The sequence below is a fragment of the Chelon labrosus genome (genome assembly GCF_963514085.1).
Source record: "Chelon labrosus genome assembly, chromosome: 15".
Lineage (NCBI taxonomy): Eukaryota > Metazoa > Chordata > Actinopteri > Mugiliformes > Mugilidae > Chelon > Chelon labrosus.
In genome coordinates this window covers 7,113,426-7,135,211 of record NC_140348.1, presented here as the reverse complement: position 1 = coordinate 7,135,211, position 21,786 = coordinate 7,113,426, and the positions used below count along the sequence as shown (strand labels likewise).

The 21,786-nt window shown below is 39.6% G+C and overlaps 1 protein-coding gene across 2 annotated transcripts in view; it reads left to right on the top strand.

The window, feature by feature from the left end:
• The first annotated feature begins 732 nt into the window (after positions 1 to 732).
• peli1b (pellino E3 ubiquitin protein ligase 1b) overlaps positions 733 to 21,786 on the top strand; it is a 38,558-nt gene continuing 17,504 nt past the window's right edge. For both annotated transcript variants that reach the window (XM_084561268.1, XM_084561267.1), the window contains exon 1: positions 733 to 1,137. The gene's annotated coding sequence lies outside the window, so the exon portion shown is untranslated. The remainder of the gene's footprint in view (positions 1,138 to 21,786) is intronic.

Sequence of the window (21,786 nt, the reverse complement as noted above, 5' to 3'; positions counted from 1 at the left end):
CAGAACAACTTCGGCATTTCATTATTTGTACCAATGTCTATACAAAATCACACAAACAGTTCAGCAAACTAGCTTAGATTTCACTCCCCTGACTGTTGAGTTGGCCAGGTATTGTATGTTTAATTCTGTTTTGTTGGTTTCTAAAACAAAAGTATCATTTCTAAAAAACGCCCACACACCTGCATATTGACGCATTCACAGACATGGGTGGAGGAAGCGGAGAAATAGGGCATGAAGCATTCTGGAGATATAGATAAACATGGAAATGGGAGCAACACAGACAGTTGGATTTACAAGTCCTGTTTCATTCCACCCAGGCTGAACCTTTAAGCCCTCGTATTATGTAGGAGTTTTATCCTAAAAAAGTATTTTTACATTGTAATACACTTTGCTAAAATACGGGATGTAAAAGATATTTGCGACATACTGCCAGCTGAACTGAGATACAAACTGCAACAGTGATCAGATGTAGTAGACAAAGTGTCTCTACAACTTGAGTATGCAAAGAGGTCTCTCATGATTTATCCTTTTTCTTTCTTTACTAATCCTTCATTATTATTATTAGTCATTAAACATTTATATTAAAAAGTATACATATATATATAAAGTTAAAAAGTATATATATATATTTAGATATTTTTCACTTTTGTATTTTTCGGTCTGGCTTGGGAGAAAAACACCAGGTTCCATAATTCTTTGCGGTGACGTCGCTGTGTTTTCAGTCCCCTCCTACGGCGCACGCTCAGATGCAGAGAACGAGCCGAACGGCTGAGCGCTGTGTTTACGTTGAGATGCTCACAACAAAGGACAGCGCACCGCGGAGAGGCTGTCATTTAAAATAAAACACCGTGGCTGTTTTCTCATACGGCGAGCAGTTGTAAAGTCCAGGAAGGTTGAGAACACATAACACAAACCCTCGCTTGCTTCCATTTTATTTTTACGTGGTACGGTTTAATCATTTTTTGGAGGGCTAAAGCAGCGGAGAAATAAAGAATTCCGTTTTTTTTTTTTTTTTTTTTTTTGCCGGTTGGACATTAGCTAGCCTGCTAGCTCCAGCAAGTTGAAGGGAAAAAAGCTAAGCAGCCTACATCGACCGAAGGTTTGGGACAATAAGAGGACTTCACAGTTTATATCGCAGTGAGTACACGTTTACTAAGCCACCTGACTTTGCTTTGAAATGAAAATAGTAGTAGCACACACACAAACGTTATTAGGGTAATTGAGCCTGCTCTTAACTGTCACCTGCTTTGTCCTGGCTCTGAGACAATGAACATTTATTAACGCGACTTTACCCCATTTAATTTATGTCAAGTCATAAGGAGTGCTACAGCTGCAAAGATCTTTGTCACGGGTTTTTCCTTTTCTTTATGCACACATGCACTCGTGCACCTGTTTTGGCTGTGTTTATCTGAGTGGAAATCAGCAGCTCTGCTAAGATAAAGCTGCTGGTTGTCTGTATCTTTGAGTCAGAGACGCTGGTGTTAGTTTACATCGCATCCCGTCTGCATGCTGACCTGTCACATGCGGGGTGGGGTGGGGGGGTGGGGATCGGAGTTGGAAAGGGAACATTGCCTGATAAGGAATTAAGCAAATGCACGGACAGTGGCCATTAGTGATGCTTTGATTGCAAGTTAATGAGTTCCACCTCCTCCTCCTCCTTCTCCTTCTCCTCCTCCCTATTCTTTCTCTTTCTCCCATCTAATTTCACCTATTTCACCTCTTCTTCCCTGTCGCTTTCTTTTCCTCTTGCTGTCTTTCTGTTGTTTATAGGAGATGATGTGATAAATTGCGTTGTCCTCCCTACGTTGGAAGAGACAACATAGGGAGGACAAGCCTCAAGCCTCATTTCCATTGTCTCTATGGCCATTTTATTTTCCAGCTTAACAGTTGCTGATTGTATTAAATGTGATAATACCATGAAATTGCATTTTCCAGGACTTCAGTTTAAAAAAGCAGGGTAACAAGATAGTAGCATAATAGCTGCATAAACAAAACCTACAGAAAACATACAGTGTATATACAGTGTAGTGTTGCAATCAGTGTCCTGCAAACATACCTTGTGTAGCGGACTTCCTTCCTTAATAGTTTTGGTTGATATCAGATCAATAACAGTGATCAAACAAATCTGTATTTGGTGTAGAGAACTTTTTTGTGCAGATTATTTAAAGTCTGCATTCTCACCATCCTATTAATGGCAGAAGCTGTTAATGTGGAGCGCTCGTGTGTCAGTGTTGGTTGTGTAGGGTGTGTTGCCTACAGGCCTGTGTGTGATTGCTCTATGGTGTGGTTTAGAGTCTCAATTTCAGGGAGGAAATCCAAGCCGATGGTGTCAGACGGGAGCACGGAGAGAGCTCTGATGTCTTAATGGAGGCTCAGTGCTGCCCGTATCCCTAGTAACTCAGTCTGTGGGGACACAGAGAGGCCTCCCAGTCTTGGTCTAGTTTGGACTGTACAGAAAAATAAATCAATTACCATTGGATATTTTTATTTCAATTAAAGATGTGCTCTAAAGTGTGCTCTTGTTTAGTGTCAGCAAGAATTGTTATCCAGTGGGGCCATGAAAATATTTTAACAGAATTACAAATGTGCTCACTGTCAGTTTGTTGCAGTGGTTGCAGTGAAATTCGTTTTAATGGAGCTACCTTTCATAAATTGCACAAACTTCTGAGAGTATTTACAACTTCTGAAGCCCATGTCGTAGTCAAAATATCCAAAATCTTGTAACTGCAGAACACATTTTAATGTGTACAAAGTTTTTAATTTTTAACCAGCTAGTTTTTTTGATGAGGTTGTAAAGAACTCCAGTAAGTAAAAGCAAAAAGTAAAAGTAAAAAACTTTACATTTTCTGTTTTGTGCATCAGTATGTTCAGCTTTTCGTCTTGTCAAGGGATGCTATCACATTACATTGCTGTATTTGTGCATTTAGCAGCCAAAGTTGGACAGTAAAGTGTGAACAGCGATGGGAGGACTGTTAATATGGCCATGAATCAAGCTGAGAAAGAGATTTTTGAAAGTAAATCAAATGCATTAATTGCTGGTGATCATCCCAGCATTTAGTGGTTAATATCTTGATGTTCAGTGAATATTTTGAGACGTTTAGACACCCTTTTAACCCCTTGACGCAGAGTGTGGCGAATTCGCGACACACCGCTTTCGCTCAGACTGCAGCCGAGACAGCGCATGTATTCATCCAATGCTGATTTGTACACATTCAGTACGTACCTAGGAACCTTTTGCAAGCACAAGTTCAAGACCGGTCGGAGTGGGAACTACATCCGGTTAATGGAAGCTAACGAATAGGACAAATTAACGTTTTTAAGTTTAGACGTCCTAAGTGAAAAGCTTGAGCTCCGTTTTAAATTGGATTATAATAGTTGGTGTTATAGTGTATAGAGCCTAATTTAAATTTGTACATATCAATTTTGTAATTTCAATAAATGTTTTTCCATTTTTACCATTCATGCCTGTTGTCCCATTATAATTTGCATCATACCTAAATTTATATCTATACTGTGTACTCTAGATAAATTAACAATCTCAACTTAATTTAGCATCAGGTTGAAAGCAAAAACAAAAATAATTTTTTTTTTTATATAATTGTAAATCGACCCAGGCGTCAAGGAGTTAAACCGTAGTGATACAGTGAATTGGTCAGGAGAAAGGCCTTTTGTGTTTGCAGTTATCGCTCCATGTGCACGTGCCTGCGGTGTGCAGCTTGATTTGGGAGGGCCAGTGAGCTCGGAGAGTGTAATCGTCAGTGCAGCTGAGCAGCAGCTTTCCTCCCTGCTGTGTATGAGAAGCTTGGCACACTCCTCTCAGCCCGGCTTACTCTTCACTGGGCTGGTAAACAGGCTGAAGTTTGTGCAGGCAGATTACGTCTGTCATGGAAAGTGGGTCAGACAGTGGGCATGATTTTATGGCCTTGTTTCTGCAAGGTTGGGAATTAAAGAGGAAGGGGTACATTAAACCACCAGCAAATTTTCCATAGCATTGCTTTAGGCAGTCTGCACTTAGGACGGTTCCCATACTCTGGCTTTTGTCAGAATCATTGTCAGGTCCTGGTAGATTTGCAGACACAGGCACCTTATGTATTGTATTGAACCCACACATGATTCTATTATTTTGACCACCCCATTTTAGTCAGTGGGCTAGGCTAAATAAACATAGTGTTTAATTCAATCCAGTTTAACAGCAGCACACACTACATCCTCCAGAATGATCATACAGTACTGACGTTGTTTTTGACAGCAGGACTGTTACATGAGAATGCATTTGTTCTCACCAGTGTAGCTAATGCTTTGGCAAGTGAATGTAGATCAATTATATGGTCTATAACGATGTGAGGAAAAACATCCAAGGGAAGATCTTAAAAACAGCATTAACTTCGCAAAATATATATAATAGATAGATATTTTGCGTGTTTGTATTTCAATACTGCCTGAAAAGTAACTGGCAAATGAGGGTATGTTAGGATGGTATGCCCTGAAAAACAAATATTGCAATCTCATTAATCTAAAGGTGTGTGTTCAAGCAGAATGCAAAGCAAACATTCTGTCCTCTCATTCCTTTTATTAATCATGATTATTTGAATAGCTATAGGAGACTCTCACTGCTTGTCCTGATATATTGTACGACAACTGAACAGTTGAAAGAGCCATAGGAGCCACGAAACTTGCATTTATCTTTTATACACCATGTTGAAATAAACCAGTATTGTTCCTTAGGGATAAGGGTGGATTGTTGCTCGTTATAGCATTTTAAGCTTGTTAAGTCATGTCTGTACCAATGTTTTTACTTCCCCAGACAAACAAATGCCTGTTTTCTACACTTTGCATTGACTTTATATGTGACCAGGCTGACTAGGACTTTACTCATTCTGTCTGAACACACCGTCTTGACAAGTTCAACCTGGAGAACTTGCACTGTCTTACGGCTGTTGTGTTAGCTAAATGGTAATGTTGCTTAGTTTATTCGTATTTCAATACAAATATGTGCTTTTTGGAAGCACTTTTTTTTTTGTTTATAGTCTAAAAACGTTCACTGGCCTTGAAAGGATCCAAACAGCAGTGGAAACATGAATCAGTCTTAAGTCTTAAGCACACAATTTCCAAAAAATCTTTTTCGTAAGCACCTTGACACATGCAAGTTTAGATTCTGCCTTATTTGTTGGCCAAAATGCTAATCAGGTTGGCTGTGTTCATTTGCATACAAATTACCCTCATAATATGTTTTGAGGAGCTTATTTGCTTTTGATCATAGTCTAAATAAATGCTAACAAGACAGGAATGTATAGAAGTACCCCTCCATTTTCCTTCTGTCATTTTCTGATAGTAATAAGATTCTTCCTGTAGGTCACCATACACGTTACCATATAAATTATGTAAACTCAGGTTGTGGGGAAAACAGTTTATTGTAAACTCCATGAATTGTGGATGATTATGGTATCTTGAGCTTAATAGCTTTAACACATATAGTGAAAGGATTGTATTATGGACAGGTAGTGTACACCTTCCCAGTAGCTGAACGTGGATTGTGCAATGCTGTGTAGTTCTTTCATTTGCTGTGAGTGCATACCTTCTTCAAAACACTACCTGCCTTAAATAGAATAGGTATCTATCTGTAAATCAAGAAGCGTCCGTGTGTCTGTCTGTGGCACGCATATCTCGCGAACCGTTGGCCCGATTGATTTGAAACTGGGCAGGTGTCTCGCTACGGGCACGAAGATGTGCACTGCTAAGTTTGACGTTGTTTGGATAAGAAATGTAAAATATATCAGTAAAATAGGTTTTCTCCGCTCTAATATTTCCACTACTCCGGTTGCCATGGCATCAAAAACAGCCACTTTCAAAAATTCACCAAAAACGGAGAGGAAGAGGCGGAGCATGCGCACAAATCTTGAGCACTGTTTACAAATCGGCTTTAGAAGAAACCAAACTCAAGGAGAAATTATATTTTGCCCTGGTAACCCTAATAGGCTCAATATCTTCTCCGGCAGGAAAACTAGCATGCAGTCTGCCATCTATCTATAAATCAAGAAGCGTCTGTGTGTCTGTCTGTCTGTCTGTGGCACGCATATCTCGCGAACCGTTGGCCCGGTTGATTTGAAACTGGGCAGGTGCCTCGCTACGGGCACGAAGATGTGCACTGCTAAGTTTGACGTTGTTTGGATAAGAAATGTAAAATATATCGGTAAAATAGGTTTTCTCCGCTCTAACTGATGACAGTTCTAAATTATTGCGCTGGCTCAAACGCTAGATGGTAACCATGGCAACGGAGACTCAACGTTATTTTACAGTTTATTCATCGCAACAGCAAGACAGACAAACTTATTTGGTGAGTTTGTGTGTGTGTGTGTGTGTGTGTGTGTCTGTCTGTGGCACGCATATCTCGCGAACCGTTGGCCCGATTGATTTGAAACTGGGCAGGTGTCTCGCTACGGGCACGAAGATGTTTACCAAAACCAGCCAACACAAAGACAGCTTCTTTCCCCAAGCAGTCACTCTGTTGAACACTATTTATTTATTTGTAAATGTACATAGGCTACTGTATTTCTGATTCTGATTCTACATTTGTATTTTGTATGTTACTATGTGTATATACAATTAAAACCACCAGTAAAAACACTACAATTAATGTCTTTGTGGGGAGGAGACATGGGTCACGACAATGGTCACAACTGAAAAATCTTCTTCAGCTCCCACTATAGGAATACATACTTCCGACAGGCACTGCACTAGTTTTCTTAATTTAAGGAGCTATTTTATCAGTTTTAGTAATGTTGCATAGGGGAGAAGTGTGGTCACCCATTTTGTCTTTCACACTTTGTTTTTATGAAAGTACCTGAGTCAGAAAAGCGAGACAACGGTGGAAACTGAAACATAGTGAGGCTGTTCAGCTTCTTTCAAAAAGCTGTTGGGGCCTTTTTTTTTTTTTTTTTTTTTTAACGGTGCGACGGCGGAATTCATGAATAGAATCCTTATTTGTAAACTTGGGTGGAGTTCTGGGGGAAAAAAATCAGGTCTGGTACATGCTGACTCAAAGAGAGCTGAAACATTTTGGTGAAAGACGTTTTAATATAAAATATTATAAATGTAGAAAAAAAATGCATGTTTTAACCTCTCTGTCTGCATTGGGATAACTAGAAAGAAAGAGACAGAGACCAAAATGGCTAGATGAAAAAGAAGACAGAAGACTACTTCTGCAATTTGGGCAAATATAGCCCCAGATTCACTCTTATAGATTTATGGGAGAACAGGACCACTTGACAGTAACTTCTTATGCATCAAAGTGGCTTTTAGGGATACGTCCCAGCTCCCCCAAATGTAGATCAAAGCTGGGAAATGGAAGATGATGTCCTTTTCCTACTTTGAACGCTGTCTGTTTGTCACCTCAGAAAGGTCAGCTGTTTTCTTACTTTTTTCACCTCTCTGTTTTGGCTGTGTGTTTGATGATGTGCACAACATCTCTACTCAGACTCAAACCTCAGCCTGTAGCTGCAAGCACATTACTTTCCGTTTGTATCATCAGAATTCTTCACTTTCATGAGCAGAAAATGAAAGTGCTCTTGAGGTTTTGCATAAAACATGAAAGAAAGGCTTGTGAGTGTCAAGATACCATCCCTGTGGTTTCCTTTCTGTGTAGCTTGTTCGAGCAGGTGACTGCAGCTAAAACTACTGATATAATATGGAACCTTATACACACACACAAGAAGAAACATTTTCAAATGTACATGGGAACCCTGCAATTATCAACCCCCCTCCGATCGTGCTTGATCACCATTTCCTGCTTCACTTTTCAGCCTTCCTGTCTCAAATGAGTTTGTGTGTACATCATCACCACACACATACACGCATACGAACGGATGAGTGAGTTACTTGTTGACATTGTAGCCTCCCCAGGGAGCACTGCTGTTTCTGTTAATGCAGAAAAAGCCTTAGCAGTAATTGTTGAAAATCTATTGAATATTCAGTCTCTCAGTCCTTGTACTTGACAAAGCAAATGCTGCTTAGATAAGCAAATTAAATACATAATTTGTAAAACTGTTGTTAAGAGAAAAGATAAACTTTATTTCCTGCTGATTTCCTAAAATGTTGAGTCTGTTTTATTTTAAAATGTCCATGATAAGCAACCAGAAGTCTGGGGTGGAAGTAATGTCAAAACCCCAAGCTAACCACACTGAGGCTTGAGTGCTAGCAGCACTATGCTCTAGCTCGTTTCATTTCGCTGGACAAGAGGCTAATGATTACAAACTATGACCAGGTACAGCACAATTAGGCCTACATAGACTCTACCCTCTTAACCCCCAGATGAAGACAACGTTCACCAGTTCTGAAAGGACCTGAACAGAAACATGACGCAGCCTTAAGGACGTAACTGAAAAACAAAAAACCTCTCCCCCTGATTTTGTCTTCTGCAGGCTGTAGTAATGACGGTTAGTGGAGAAATATTGACATCTCACTGCTCCAAGAACTAAAGCCTTTACATGAATGTGTTCTGATGTAACAGTCCTCCATTTTAAAAGCAAACTTGAAATACTAAAACATGCACAAACCTTTAGGTACACTACTTAAAATAAATGCATTCCAATATAACAGTCCTGCACTAAATCTTAGCTTCATGAAGGTTCAGGTATTCACCATGACTAACTGAGAGACCTGTTGATTTAGCTGTTCATTTTGGAGGCTACAATTGAATTATTTGTGTTGTACCAACACGTTTCTATTATTTCAACATGCATATTGTAGTCAGTGAGCTATGCAAAATAACAGAAACATTTTTGTGTTTGATTAAGTACAGTTAAGCAGCACCACAAACTACATCCTCCAAAATGATCATACAGTTGAATTACGAATTATGACGCTGTTTCAACATAAACTGAACATAACAGTCATGAAGGAGGATTTTGTGCTGGACTCTTATATTAGAATGCATTAGTTATCACTAGTGTAACTTATGTTTTGGAAAATGAGTGTGTATATAAAATATTTCAGACTTCCCTGCAAAGACAGCACAATACTCCAAAGTTTAGAGTCACCTGTATTGCTGTTATTAGACCAGTCAAGGCAATAAAAGTGAATTAACTAATGCTAAGTTGTCGCAGCTCACACCTGAAATTGGAATTCTTTCCTCAAAAACAATAAGCAAGCTTTGACAGTGAACACTAAGAAAAGAGTGCTAAAAAAGTGCTTATATCAGTTAATAAATGTTGATCATTTATCATGCGGATGGAATCAGACAGATGTTAACATGTATTCATCTCTAGATTACTAAAGATTTTGGTTTGACAGTGTTTCACGTGCAGCGTTACAAACCAGTTTCCAAATGTCCTAAATACTAGTTGTGTCATTTTCCACGGAACGCCCATGAATCGTTTCAATCAGTTCTGCTGTTGCACTCTCCTATGAAGGTCACATTGTGTGCTTTGTACAAACATTAGATGACACTTGGCTCTGTGTATTACTGATGTGGGACATAAATCTGTTTACACATTCTGGGGACTGATATTCCTTTTTGCAAGCAAAAGCAAAGAGGACATAACCCCCTCAAATTGGACAAAAAAAACTCTCCCAACACTTTTGTTTCTTTCCAAAAAAACAAACATAAAGAAATGTAAAAAAAACAGACTAAAAAACACACAAGGAAAAACTGCAAATGCAGTTCAGATAAAGTTTATTCATTTATTGCTTCCAAAAACAATAAATACTGTTGCCATATGCTTCACCGTGAACTAGTGGCAAGGAAATCATAATTACAGTGTGAAAACACTAAAGCAAACATTTTACACATATAAGGGAAAGGAACAAACTATAAGGTGAATAAATAAAGGTTATGTTGAACACTTAAGTCAGTTTAAGTTAACAGTGTGTTTACATGTCTAGTCTACATACATAATGTCACTTGCACCACTGCACACTGTTTGGATCAGTGTCTGATTGCCTGTATTGCACAGGCACTTGGGTGCTTATATTGTGTGTCTACATTTGTTATTGTGTCATTTTTGTGCTTGGGTTTTGCATTGTTGTAAGTCCACCAACAAGGCTGTTTGTTGTCTCAGTTTATACACCAGCCTGCCCTCTATTCGCTGAATCATTAATGAGACTGTAATTCGAATACCAGCCCTCCTATTTCTCCCCACTGCCTTCTGTCATTGGTAAGCCTCCTCCCAGGAAAACCAGTAGGCCTCTCTGTCAAAGCATAGACCTGCGCTGGAAACTGAAACCATTACTCAATGCATCCTTGTGTCCCAGTCACCGTGTGGTTGTTGGGATAACACTAAATATACTCAATGAAACATATCGCATAAAAAAAATCTTCTTGTCAAGTACGATTTGTTTTTGGACTGTTCGTTGGAGGACCAGCAATGTGAACTTCTGTACAGGGAAATTTGACATGACTCTTTAAGGTACAGACACACAGAACCAACATCAAAGAATTACCGACTGTGACGCCACCTCACGTTGCCTGCACTTAAATATACCTCTGGCCATACATTCTGTGCCTGCAGGAACAGAAATAACTCTTCAGGGAACCCAGAAGAGCTACGATTAGATTAAAGAGTTGGTTTCTTTTGCATTATACTAATCAATTTGTCTACAGTTCATGTTGTTGTGAAAGTATTTGTGCATTTAAATGTTCAGATTAGATGAAGATGTAAAACAAGAAGAGCCTTCAATCTGTGCCTTGAATAGTGTTATTTTGTTGACTGTTGTCACTTCTTGTTCTCTTTTCATGCTCTGGTTCTCTGAGCTGAACATCCAATCATTCTGCTGCCGATTCAAAATGCTGAACTGGCTGAAAAGCCAGAGTTAGTAGTCCAACTAGTTACAACAGTGCAGGAAACACCTGAAAAACTAGGGCCAGAGACGTACCGTAAAACATCCAACCACAGATATGGTGTGTCTCAGCCCGAAGTGAGAAAATAAGGACAATTTAAAGAAATTGAACACACCTGAATGATAACAATGGGTTTATTACAGTAATCATAGCCTTACCCTGAATACAGACTGTTTTCTGGAAATGTCTCATGAATAGTTTAGTGTCTACAAATTGGAAGCACTCATGTAAAGTTAATTCCTTCCACGCATCAGACACAATAGGGTTTACTGTTTAATTTAACGCAGCCCAAGTTAGATTTTGGGGAGTCTGATTCATACGGATGTTCCAGAAATTAGTCATTGAAAAAAATAAAAACAGGAACCACTGCTGATTTTAATTAATCTTTCTAGGCTGCTTTTTATTTATATACTGTATAGTGGAAAGAGGGAAACATTTGAGTGACAAGACAATTTATTATGAGTCACCTCTTCGTGGAGAACTGGCTACTTGACATGTTTTCTAGTCGACCTCAGCTGTCTGATCCTCCAACACAAGTTCACCAGTCCAGAGGCCTCTGCATCTTGGATTCAGGCAGTGGGAGTCCGTCTGAGGCCCCAGAGCAACCAGTAGTTTGTTTTGATGAATTAATTTAATTCTCAGCAGGAATTTGACGCCAAAGGGCCCAACTCTAGTCTGCTTTTTTAGGAGAGCTGGGTGGAGGTACAAGTAGTGCCATCATGCAACAGAAAAGGATCTTGTTCCAGGTGCACTTTTGAACTGCTGTTCACTTCTGAACTCCCTTTTCTAACTTTTGAAGTTAGACATGTGTATTTTTCTTAAAGAGTGGAGCCTCGGTTGAGGTGCAATATTCACAGTTGAAATTGGACCAGAGGTGTGGTGCATGTTGACTTTTCAGCAGCATTTATTGGACATTTCAACGTGTGTCTTCGTAAGTCGGTTTTGGCTTTTGATGCCATCTTCACTAGGCTCACATCTGCTTTCAACAACATGGCTAGGGTTTACATTCCTCACCTTGTTTCTAATGTTCAAGTCCTTTTCCTGACCCCCGCCACATATTTCATGCCTGGCTGTTCATAGCCAATGAGTGTGAGTATTGTTGTGGCAACGCTTCCTCTGGTCAAGTGCTTGGCATCCGACCCAAGTGGATTATCCTAATCGGCCTTGTTGCAGACTACTCCATTTTTCCATTATTGTCATGGCTATGCAAGATCCTTTTAAAAGTGGCTCAGTGTGGCTTAATATTGGCTCACTTCGGTGTCTGTGTAGACTCACTGTGTTAGCAACACCACATGGGGAAGTGGTCGGCTTTGTGCAGAGGTTTATAAGGTCTCTGGTGTAAGCTAATGGTTCCTTCGGAGATCCCAGGCACCACATAGTGTGGATGGCTTCTAATATGTTTCCATAAAAAGGGAGGCAATTTAACCTACCTCACGTAAAAAATGACACATGGGCTGAAGCTAATTATTTTTTTATTTGCCATTTTACAAAGCATGTGCGTTCAATTTTGAGTAAGAACAGTGTTTGTCATGCATTACTGTAAGTCTAGTGTCCAATCACATCTACTTTTATGACATGTGGCAGTCTTTCTTGTTGAAATTCTGCTTAAATTACACAATGCAGACAAATGAAATCAGATCCAGTGAAGACAGATACACATAGATGTAATCATATCATCTAAACACGATTAGATGCTGTAGGAAGTAAATATGATGAGTAGACATTACAGACATCAACTCTTTTTATGAGAGAAATGTTATACTTTGTTCTTAATACCAGTTATTTAATAGATTCAAAATAATGATACAAAATATATTCAGTAACTTCAGATATACTTTTATAGATAATATATTTATCCATTAATCACTGGTGGAAAAATATATTTTTCTGAATGCATGACATCAAAGAACTGCCTGTAAAAAAGGCAAGCTAGGAAGAGCTACAAACTTTTGTTCAGAGAAGACCTCTCTTGAATCATGCTGGTCAATTGGTTCATGTTGTTATGAAAATATTTGAAAGTTGAGCTTTGACATTTCTTTACTTTTATTACTTTTTTTTTACGCTTTTCTTCTATTATGCTGGTCCTCTAAGCTGAGTGGCCAGTCAGAGAGATCTTTCTCACCAACTCATTCAGCAATTCAACACGCTGAAAAGCCCCAGACAAGAGCCAGAGGTGGAGAACACACCAGAAACTAGGACTAGGTCCACAGATGCTGATAGATGGCCCGACATGAGAAGATGGTCGGCCGCCCACTTAGTGTATCACAGCCCTTACTACACTGTGATGTTGATTGCTACTTTTAAGTAAAACATTTGAGTACTTTTACCACCACTGGACTGACTATAACTGTGAATCTGAACATTGTGTTGACTAAAGTTTTCTATAGTCTTGCAGAGGTGATTTATGTGTGTTCACAGAGTGTTTTTGTGAGGTGAATTTCTCGGGTTTAATTTTCCAGTGTTTCTGATCTGTCTGTTGAATGTGCCCACTGTCTTGAACACGTGCCTCCTGTGATTCTGGCGTACAGTGGGTTTTCGTCCATCATGGTGTAAATACTGGACCACACACATATGGACACATAGAGACACACAAGAGAGAGCCTCTAGGGACCACTGAACATGAGACTTGTGTGTCTGTCGGTAAAGTGGGCAGGGAATTGGGACTTCCTGTGTGCATTGACACACTGACTCTGTAAATCACTTTGGAGCAGTTTGAGCTGAACGCATGTCTATAGTCAAACACACGTTTCCCTACTATTGCGTGGTCTATTGTGTGAGTTTATCTTTAGAATAATAAGTAAATATATATTTGAATGATGCATACATTCACACATTATGTATTACACTCAGCAGCACATGTGAGAAGCAGATACTTGGTCTTATTTGTCTGCGTACATCCAGCTGAGATTCAGGATATGTAATTCACGCTACATTAATTTACTGAAACGCTGCATCACGGTGGATTTTCCTGTCATAAGGTCTTCTGTTGGTTTATAGTCTCTTCGGATGGAAATGATTTTTATGTGCCAGGGTTTATTTTGAGACAAAGGACTAGAGATCTGGTGGTGCGGTTGGAGGAAAGCTTGATCATTTCCCATTGGAGTTAGGATGGACAGTTACCATTTACAAAAAGCACAGATTATGAGCTGGTTGCAAATCTTTACATTCAGTGAAAGAAAAAATAGGGGAACCCTATATTTGCAATGTATAGGTAAAAGAGTGGTCTCAGGGTGTGCCTATCATCCCATCAGTTTGGTGAGTAACACAGCCTTGCAGTAGAAACGAATTAAAAATATATTTCTTGATCCTCTTGAGATGAAATATAATCTTGAATCTGTCCTTTATGAACTGTTTGATTTTCTCTTATAAGGTAGTGCTTACTTTAATGTAACCTTGATATTCACATTATACTGACAAAATTAAAATTGTGGTTGTAGACCAAGTGGAACCCCTGTCTTCAAGAAAATGCTTGCACATGTTGTGTTTTGCAAAAACCTTGGCAGAAAGGAATATTTTTCTTCAATGTCCCAGGTGACTGGGATAGACTTGAAAAAAATGTATTAATCTGGCATCAAGTTTGCTGGCTCTCCCTCCCCCTCCTCCTCCTCCTCCTCCTCATCACAGATCAGTTTCCGAGTCATCGAGTGTCTAATCTTCACTGTGTGCAAACCAATCCATGTCCACTGACCCAACCATGCAACTCTACACAGTGGACATCACCGAGTTCATCTGAAAACAACTTTGTGTCCATACAACACATACACAAATGCATTTAATTAACAGTGTATTAAAATCCCTGCTGGTGTACACACACATCATCCAACGCTCAAACGGAAATCTCCAAAATACTTAACCATAATTTGTGGGGTTAACACACAATTTGACTTGTTCTTCAGTGTTGTTAGGGTAAAACTGTTTTTAAGACCAACACCACTAACAAGGATGAGGTTTATGGTCAGAGCCAGCAGTCCTCTTTTTTTCCTACAATCGTTAAATCCTCCAGCATGATGTGCTGCATAATGCTCCAGTTTAGTCACCATTTGGAAAAACAATGAAAGACATTCCAAGAAGCTGTAGGAAACCTTTCATCTTATGCCTTTTTGCTTCTTTCAAACCCATAAACAGATGACTAATATCCAAGTCCGTATGGCTTTTTTATTTTGTCTGATTTGTCTGTTCTTACCATGCAGGCTCCACCAAACCTTACTTTACATTTGGTTGTAATCTGTTGTGGCGTTTAGTGTCTTGCTAAACAACACTTTGACCTGATACTGCAGGGATTAAGAAGCTAACAGTTTATTTAGATTGAAGAGGCACCAATAACACTCACCCACTTGTTGAAAGTTGGGACATTCAGATCTGGAATGATCTAGGATCCTCATTTTCAAGAAACCATAATCTAGTTACCAATTTAAGTTTTGACTATGAGCTGGCTGACTAGTTGGCTTTGCCGCCGAGCAGCTGATGTTTGTCACAGGAAGCTGAGGTTTCCGATTGAGGCATTGACGTGGCTTTGGCCTCACCTCACATGGAGAAAAGTACAGTTGTTATCAAGCAGAATGCTATTTTCTTTTGCCACACTTAATGGGAGAATATGGACTAATTGTAGACGTATAACTCCACCCTTCAAGTTAATTAAAGCCTCTAGCTGATGTTGCTTTGTAGTAGTTCAGGATTCATATGTTATGATGCGAAAATAACCTGTTGCTCATAGAGGGCTATACCCTCACCCCTCTTTGATTGAAGGTCTCAATAGTTGGAGTTTATGGCTGTGAAATTTAGACAGAAGTTAATTTCACAATATGAATCACTGAGTCAAGTTTGTAATTTTTTTTAAGTATTGTCATATGTTTCTCCGAATTTGGACAACTTAAACATATTATAAGACACTTGTCATGATAAAATGTTGATGTATTGTCCTTAAAAGATGTATTGTTTCTAATACAATACCCTCCACAGGAAGGAATTTCAAATGGAAAAAAGGCACAGGTCATTATAACCCATGCATATGGAATATGCATGCATTTCTGCATATTTTCTGTAGATGTTTTTATACATACTCCTGAGAAACAGCAGGGTTTGATCGTTACAGCAATCACCTCTTTTCCTTGAAGGCTCGTTCCTCAAGGCTGTGAGCACATGGATATGGCTTTTCTCTTCCGCTGAGCAGAAAGACTCACCCTGCTTTCCAAACAGGACGCGGGTTAAGTGGGCTGGAGTTCCTCTCGCAGTGGGAATTTGACAAAGAAAGCTTTTGTTAGAGGAGGCGAGGTCAGTCGGATTCTTAGCAGCATGAGGTAGATCAGCTGAGCATGCTTTCTCTTATACCATCTTTTGTTTTCTCTGAAATTTGCATTGGAACTCTTAAATGTCTACCCAACCACTTATAGATTTGGAGAGAAGGTGAAGATTCCTATATTGAGAAACTTTGCTAATACATCTGAAAATGTGTGTGTTTGGTATCACTAAGTGTTTAATTGTTATTAAACTTTTGCTATGGCATTACTTTTGTTTTGCCTTTTACTGTAGCTTTGGTTTGCACCTAGAAATAGAAACCTGATCTGAGAGTCAGTGTGGGTGGGAGCTGGTATGTTATATGACATTACCATAAACCACTACGTTTACCACTGAAGCACTTTTGTAAATTCTACTGGAAAAGGAGGCAGTTTGTTATTTTCTTCTCATGTTATACTTGTAAAAATAACTGTTTAATTAACTTTGTTCACCATCATCCAGAGTGTGGTCAGACATAAAAAGTACATGTCCTGTCACTGTTAGCATTCAGTATTTCTCTGCAGCAAACATTTAGCCACACTACATGGATAGGTTAAAAAGTAGTGTAGCATAAAGGGAGGCTACAGTATAGTTAACCCATGGTTCAGTACACATCTTGTTTTTTTGGTCACAGTTTTTGGTTTGGTTCAGTGGCTTCCTCGTCAAAACATGGTGGGCAGTGGTGATTATTTTTCTGACCTTCCACAAGAGGTGGGACACTGTGTTGATTGACACTGCTTGACTTTTCTTGGATTTCCCAGTCTGACATATAGTAAACCATGACTGTGAGGTAACTCTTTTTCCCGCGGGGTCCAGCCATAGATTTGATAAATATGGACATCGGAATTGCTCATCAAAAGGGAAGCCAAAGCAAGTAGAGCTCCCCCTTTGGTGACTGGCTGCAGTATAGGTCATAAGCTCCACTTCATGTTAGTGTAGTGGATGGGACTTTGGCCAAACTAAAACACTAAAAATACACATCAAATATTTTTTTTTCAAGGATGGTTTCAGTCATTTTAGGTAGTTACTATAGTGTTGATGCATTTTCAAGTGTCAATTTTTTTGGATATGTGTCATTTTAGTAGTTATTTGATGCTATACAAACAGGATGTGACATAATGGTGACCACCAGTTGCCATGCCAACCACTCTGTGAAGCGGTTCCGTGGGACCATGACAGTTGTAAAAACAATTTTTAAAAATAAGCACAGTGTATAATCCGACATTTCCTTGTAACTGGTGGAGGCAGAGCAGAGCGTAGTATTAATTAAACAAAAACACGAGTGAGTCTGGCGGAAGTGTGCTCGGGTTATTAATATTGCGGCTCCGCATAGCTCCACTCTCAGACCGTACTGCGCAGACTCTGGCTCCAAAGTCGCAAGATGACGCTACCAATATCCCCGGGGAAAATTGTGTCAGTTTGGCCAATGCAAGAAAGTGGGGACACGCCATTCATATTTATACAGTCTATGGGTCCAACTATCTGCAGTGAGAACAAGTATTTTCTTGGAATGACAAAACCCATTCCTCGAACCACTGAAACAGCTGCAAATTATTTGCAATGGACTTGGATTGTTGCTCTTTGGATGCCTGATTTGCCTTCTCAGCTGTCCTACTTCCAGACAGTGTCTAAACTATTATATACTATATAGTAACATAGGATGCTAACATTTAGCATCAGAGCAACAACAAAGACAAACGGGTAATCCAAAAAACAAAGCTTGAACAATGGCAACTGGACTTATTGGGTTTCTTGAAGATGTTTCACCACTCATCCAACTGGCTTATTGAGTTCTGAATGAGTGGTGGGGAGTTGGGATTTTATTATGAACATCTTGGGTGGTCTTATTTATAACCGAAGAAGCTACTTTGAGGAATTGTCTTCAAGAAACACAAGTCCAGTTGACTTTATTTCATGTTTATTCTTTGAATATACTATTAGTTGCATGACTTGATCACACCTCAGTCAAACAGTTTTCAGGGAGACAAAAACCTAAAAGTAGATAATTACCTTGTATCATGTCCTCTACTGACGTGTGTTGGCAAAGTCAGCATTATCTGACATGTGTGCTGCATGTACTGTACCAGTGGAAAGTCAATATAACTGGGTTCTGCTCATTACTGTATAGCACGAAATGGCATAAATGACATTCACACTACTGCAGTGCAATATAATAGTTGATTTTGTATGCACGCAATGGTTAGACACTGAAGCTCCCCTCATCTAATCAGCCATTTCTTATAAACTGAACAAAATGTCAAGGGATACAAAGATGAAAAGACTGAAGAGGAGGTAGAGGTGCAGCGAGACTTTCTGTGTTTGGAAATTTTTTGCGTTTGAAGAACATGTGATGCTGCTGCTCAGCATGAAACAGCTGGGGAGCTCAAAGCCTCTCGCTTGCACGTTACTCAATGGTGTGAGATGCCTGAAAGCCTCAGTGTTGGAGGATGTGGTAAGAGCCAGTAATACTGGGATGATTAGGTATCTGATGACCTTCTTCATGAAGGGCTTTGACAAAGATCACAGCAGCCACAAAGTTGTGAGATGAGCTTATTGTGTCCTCCTTTAAATTTCTCACTTGCACACACATGCCTACATTAACACTACATTATATCCACTTTCAGCCCACAGTGTATTGATGTCTAGTTTTAGCCCAACAGTGACAGTATGAGCATCTCTTTAAGTGTCATAATGAAACACAGAAATTAGTGAATACATACTGTCATCCGCAGGTTTCTAAAAACTTTCTGGACGCAACTGGTCAATGTAATGTGCTGACTTGTGATTTAACAGTCTTTCAGGAAAAGGTATATGGTACAACTTGAGCAAGATTGATGTCTTTTTTTATATATTCATTCAATTTTACAGAAAATGGAAGACAGGACTTGTTCAAGGAATTTTTGTATTTTGCCGACTTGAAACCAGATTAAACAATGGTTCTGGTAGTCAGAGCCCAGACCCAGTGTTGTCATGTTACATAGCAAAACCACTGTACCATAAAGAAAGAAACATACCATCTTCTCTGAGTCTCTACCAGGCATCTGAGATTATTTATTGATCTGATAACCCATTTTACCAGGAGGAAATGACAATGTTATACCATATAGGAGGGCCTTGTTTTCTTTCCTCGGCAGAACAAGCGGATTTATGACCAGTTCACACACAAACTTGGCTGCCAAAGTGTTGAAGTGAACACATACCCCTTTTGGTTTTCAGTTATTTAGGCTTTTACTTGTCATTTTTCCCTGACTAGTTTTGTGTTGGCTGGTTACAGATATTCTGTAGGTATCAGGTGTGGGAACTCTTGTCACACAAGCCAACAGCTTAAGGCCAGTGGTTATTGCGTATCAGGACCTGCCAGGGTGCAGACAGATGAGTTAACACCATAGTTCCCCCTCTGAGTTCATCTTTGTCCATGACCCTGTTAAGTATCTTGTGACCCATTTCTGGTTCTTGACCTACCGGTTGAGAAACACACTGGCTAAGTTGGTTGTTTCCACAGAGCTATGCCTGTTGATTCTGAAAGTGTGTCACCGATCAGTTTACCATAACAGTGGCCTTTTCAAGCACTACACAACTTTAAAATCAACATGAAAGCCCATGGGTGTGGGATGAATGTGGCACTGTGGATTGATGCAGGCTCTGTTTCCCTGGTTATGACTGTTTGATGCTCTTTGGCATAATTTAAATAGGACATTCTGACATGTTGCACTGTGGCTAAGTTGGCGATGCATTCAAAAGAGGAAGTGCAGCTGTTGCCCTGCTTCCGTGCTAACATAAAGAAGCATGTGTGCGTACAGTTGTTTGTCATGTGTCGAGCTCAGTGGGAATGGCAGGTGTCGTGCGTGCCTCCTTGCAGTAAAGTTTTATGAAGGCTTTTGTAAGTGTGAGGTTGCTGTTCTTGCTGTCAGCAGCACGCTGTTGAAATTCGTGACCTCGGCCAGTGAAGTCAGGCTCACCCAAGCCCTGGCCCTTTTGTTGTAGCGCTGTGTGTCTCGGTAGCTTAGCAGCAGTTGGCACCCAGCCACACTGAGCTCTGTGTCATGCAGGGCCGCTGAGGCCAAGAGCAAAGTCAGACACACGCTTACAAAATTAAATACACACCCATCCATACAACACATGTGCACAAGGGGTTAAACAGTTTCCTCCTTTTTTCTTGTTGTCAGACAGATTGGATTGTTTTGCAATCTCATCCAAGTGTGTGAACTATCTAGACAAGCAAAAAAAAAATAAAAAATCAGCGTCTATTTTAATAGTTGGTTAAATCTTTGTTTTGTATGAAGTCTGAGTCAGTCAATGCGTTTCTAGTGTTCCAGTATGAACATTACATGTTGTGTGACTGAGTAGGGTACAAAAAAGGTGTGAGACATGTTTGTCGAGAAAGAAAGATAAATCTGAATTCTGGACATGTGTTCAATAACCAGATCTGTTTTTCTTTTGTCTTCAGTGTCTGGATATGTTGGTAAAAAATCAATTCCTGGCAAGTCTTAGCCAACACTTCCCTCGACTCTACTGACCCTGCGTACATGTGAGCATGTGTGTGTACAGTGAGGATTTTACATGTTGTAGAGTATTGTGTTTTAGAGTGCTCTGATAATGCTGCAAGCGTGCGTGAGTGGGGTGAGGGTTAGTGGGATTAACCCCTTCTGTCAGGGGAGCAGGTGGTTCTCAGGCTTACATTGAGATTCGCAGTAGTATCTTCTGTCAGAAGGAGCAGAAAAGATTCACAGCTACAATAAGATGCCTGGATGATCTACAAAGTGCTTGTGTTAATTTAAATGTGTTGAAGCCTGGTGTGATTTCTGTCTGTGCCACCACTGTTTCACCTCCACGCTCACTGTATGGTGAATCTAATAGTAGTTCACAACTGCAATGCTCTATTTCAGTCAGTGTGTTACCAATAGGTCACACTTTGGAGCAAAATGCAACTTACTGTAAAGTTCAAGAGTGAGCCTATGAAACTATTTGTATAAGTAGATAGGGTTCTCACAGTTCAGTCTTTCCCCTGTATTTATACAGTAATATTTACTTGTCTAGTGTATTTTACCAAGTTTGCAAACTAAATGCTAGTTGGAAACTCTTCTATCAGCCACAGTTTTTCAAAACTGGTCAAGTCATGAACAAAGCTATTGGCAGTGTAAACATCCCATAATTTCTGTCTGAATGTAGCTACAATATAGTTCAAGAGGAGCTCTCCTAACTCAACTGAGCATGTGACATGTGAACTGTATTATATGTTTTTGCAGAGCTTTGCAGTTAAATCATATCATCTTAACTGCATTTACAACCATTTTTGTATATTCTGAGAAATGCTTTTATTTAATTTCTGGCGTGACTACTTTAAAGAGTAAAATCAAACAGAAACATTTCCTGTAAACCAGAAAGAGTGAGTTAAGGCATTGCAGTCAGTTGATACCGATCACATTAAACAAAAGGGTACGTTTTCAGTCCATTTAAGTAAAAAAAAAAATTTCTAAGATAATTCATAAAAATCTCAACTTCTGATTGCAGTTTAGTGGCCGAATGCTTGTTTAGAAATGTAGTAAGTAAATACAGAAGGTAGTAAGGACGCCACCCTCTCAATCTGGTGGGACCCTCCTGCTGTCCCTGAGAGTGCTCAAGAACAACACCAACCCCTTCATCCTCACTCATCATCAAAACACTTTACATCCTATACT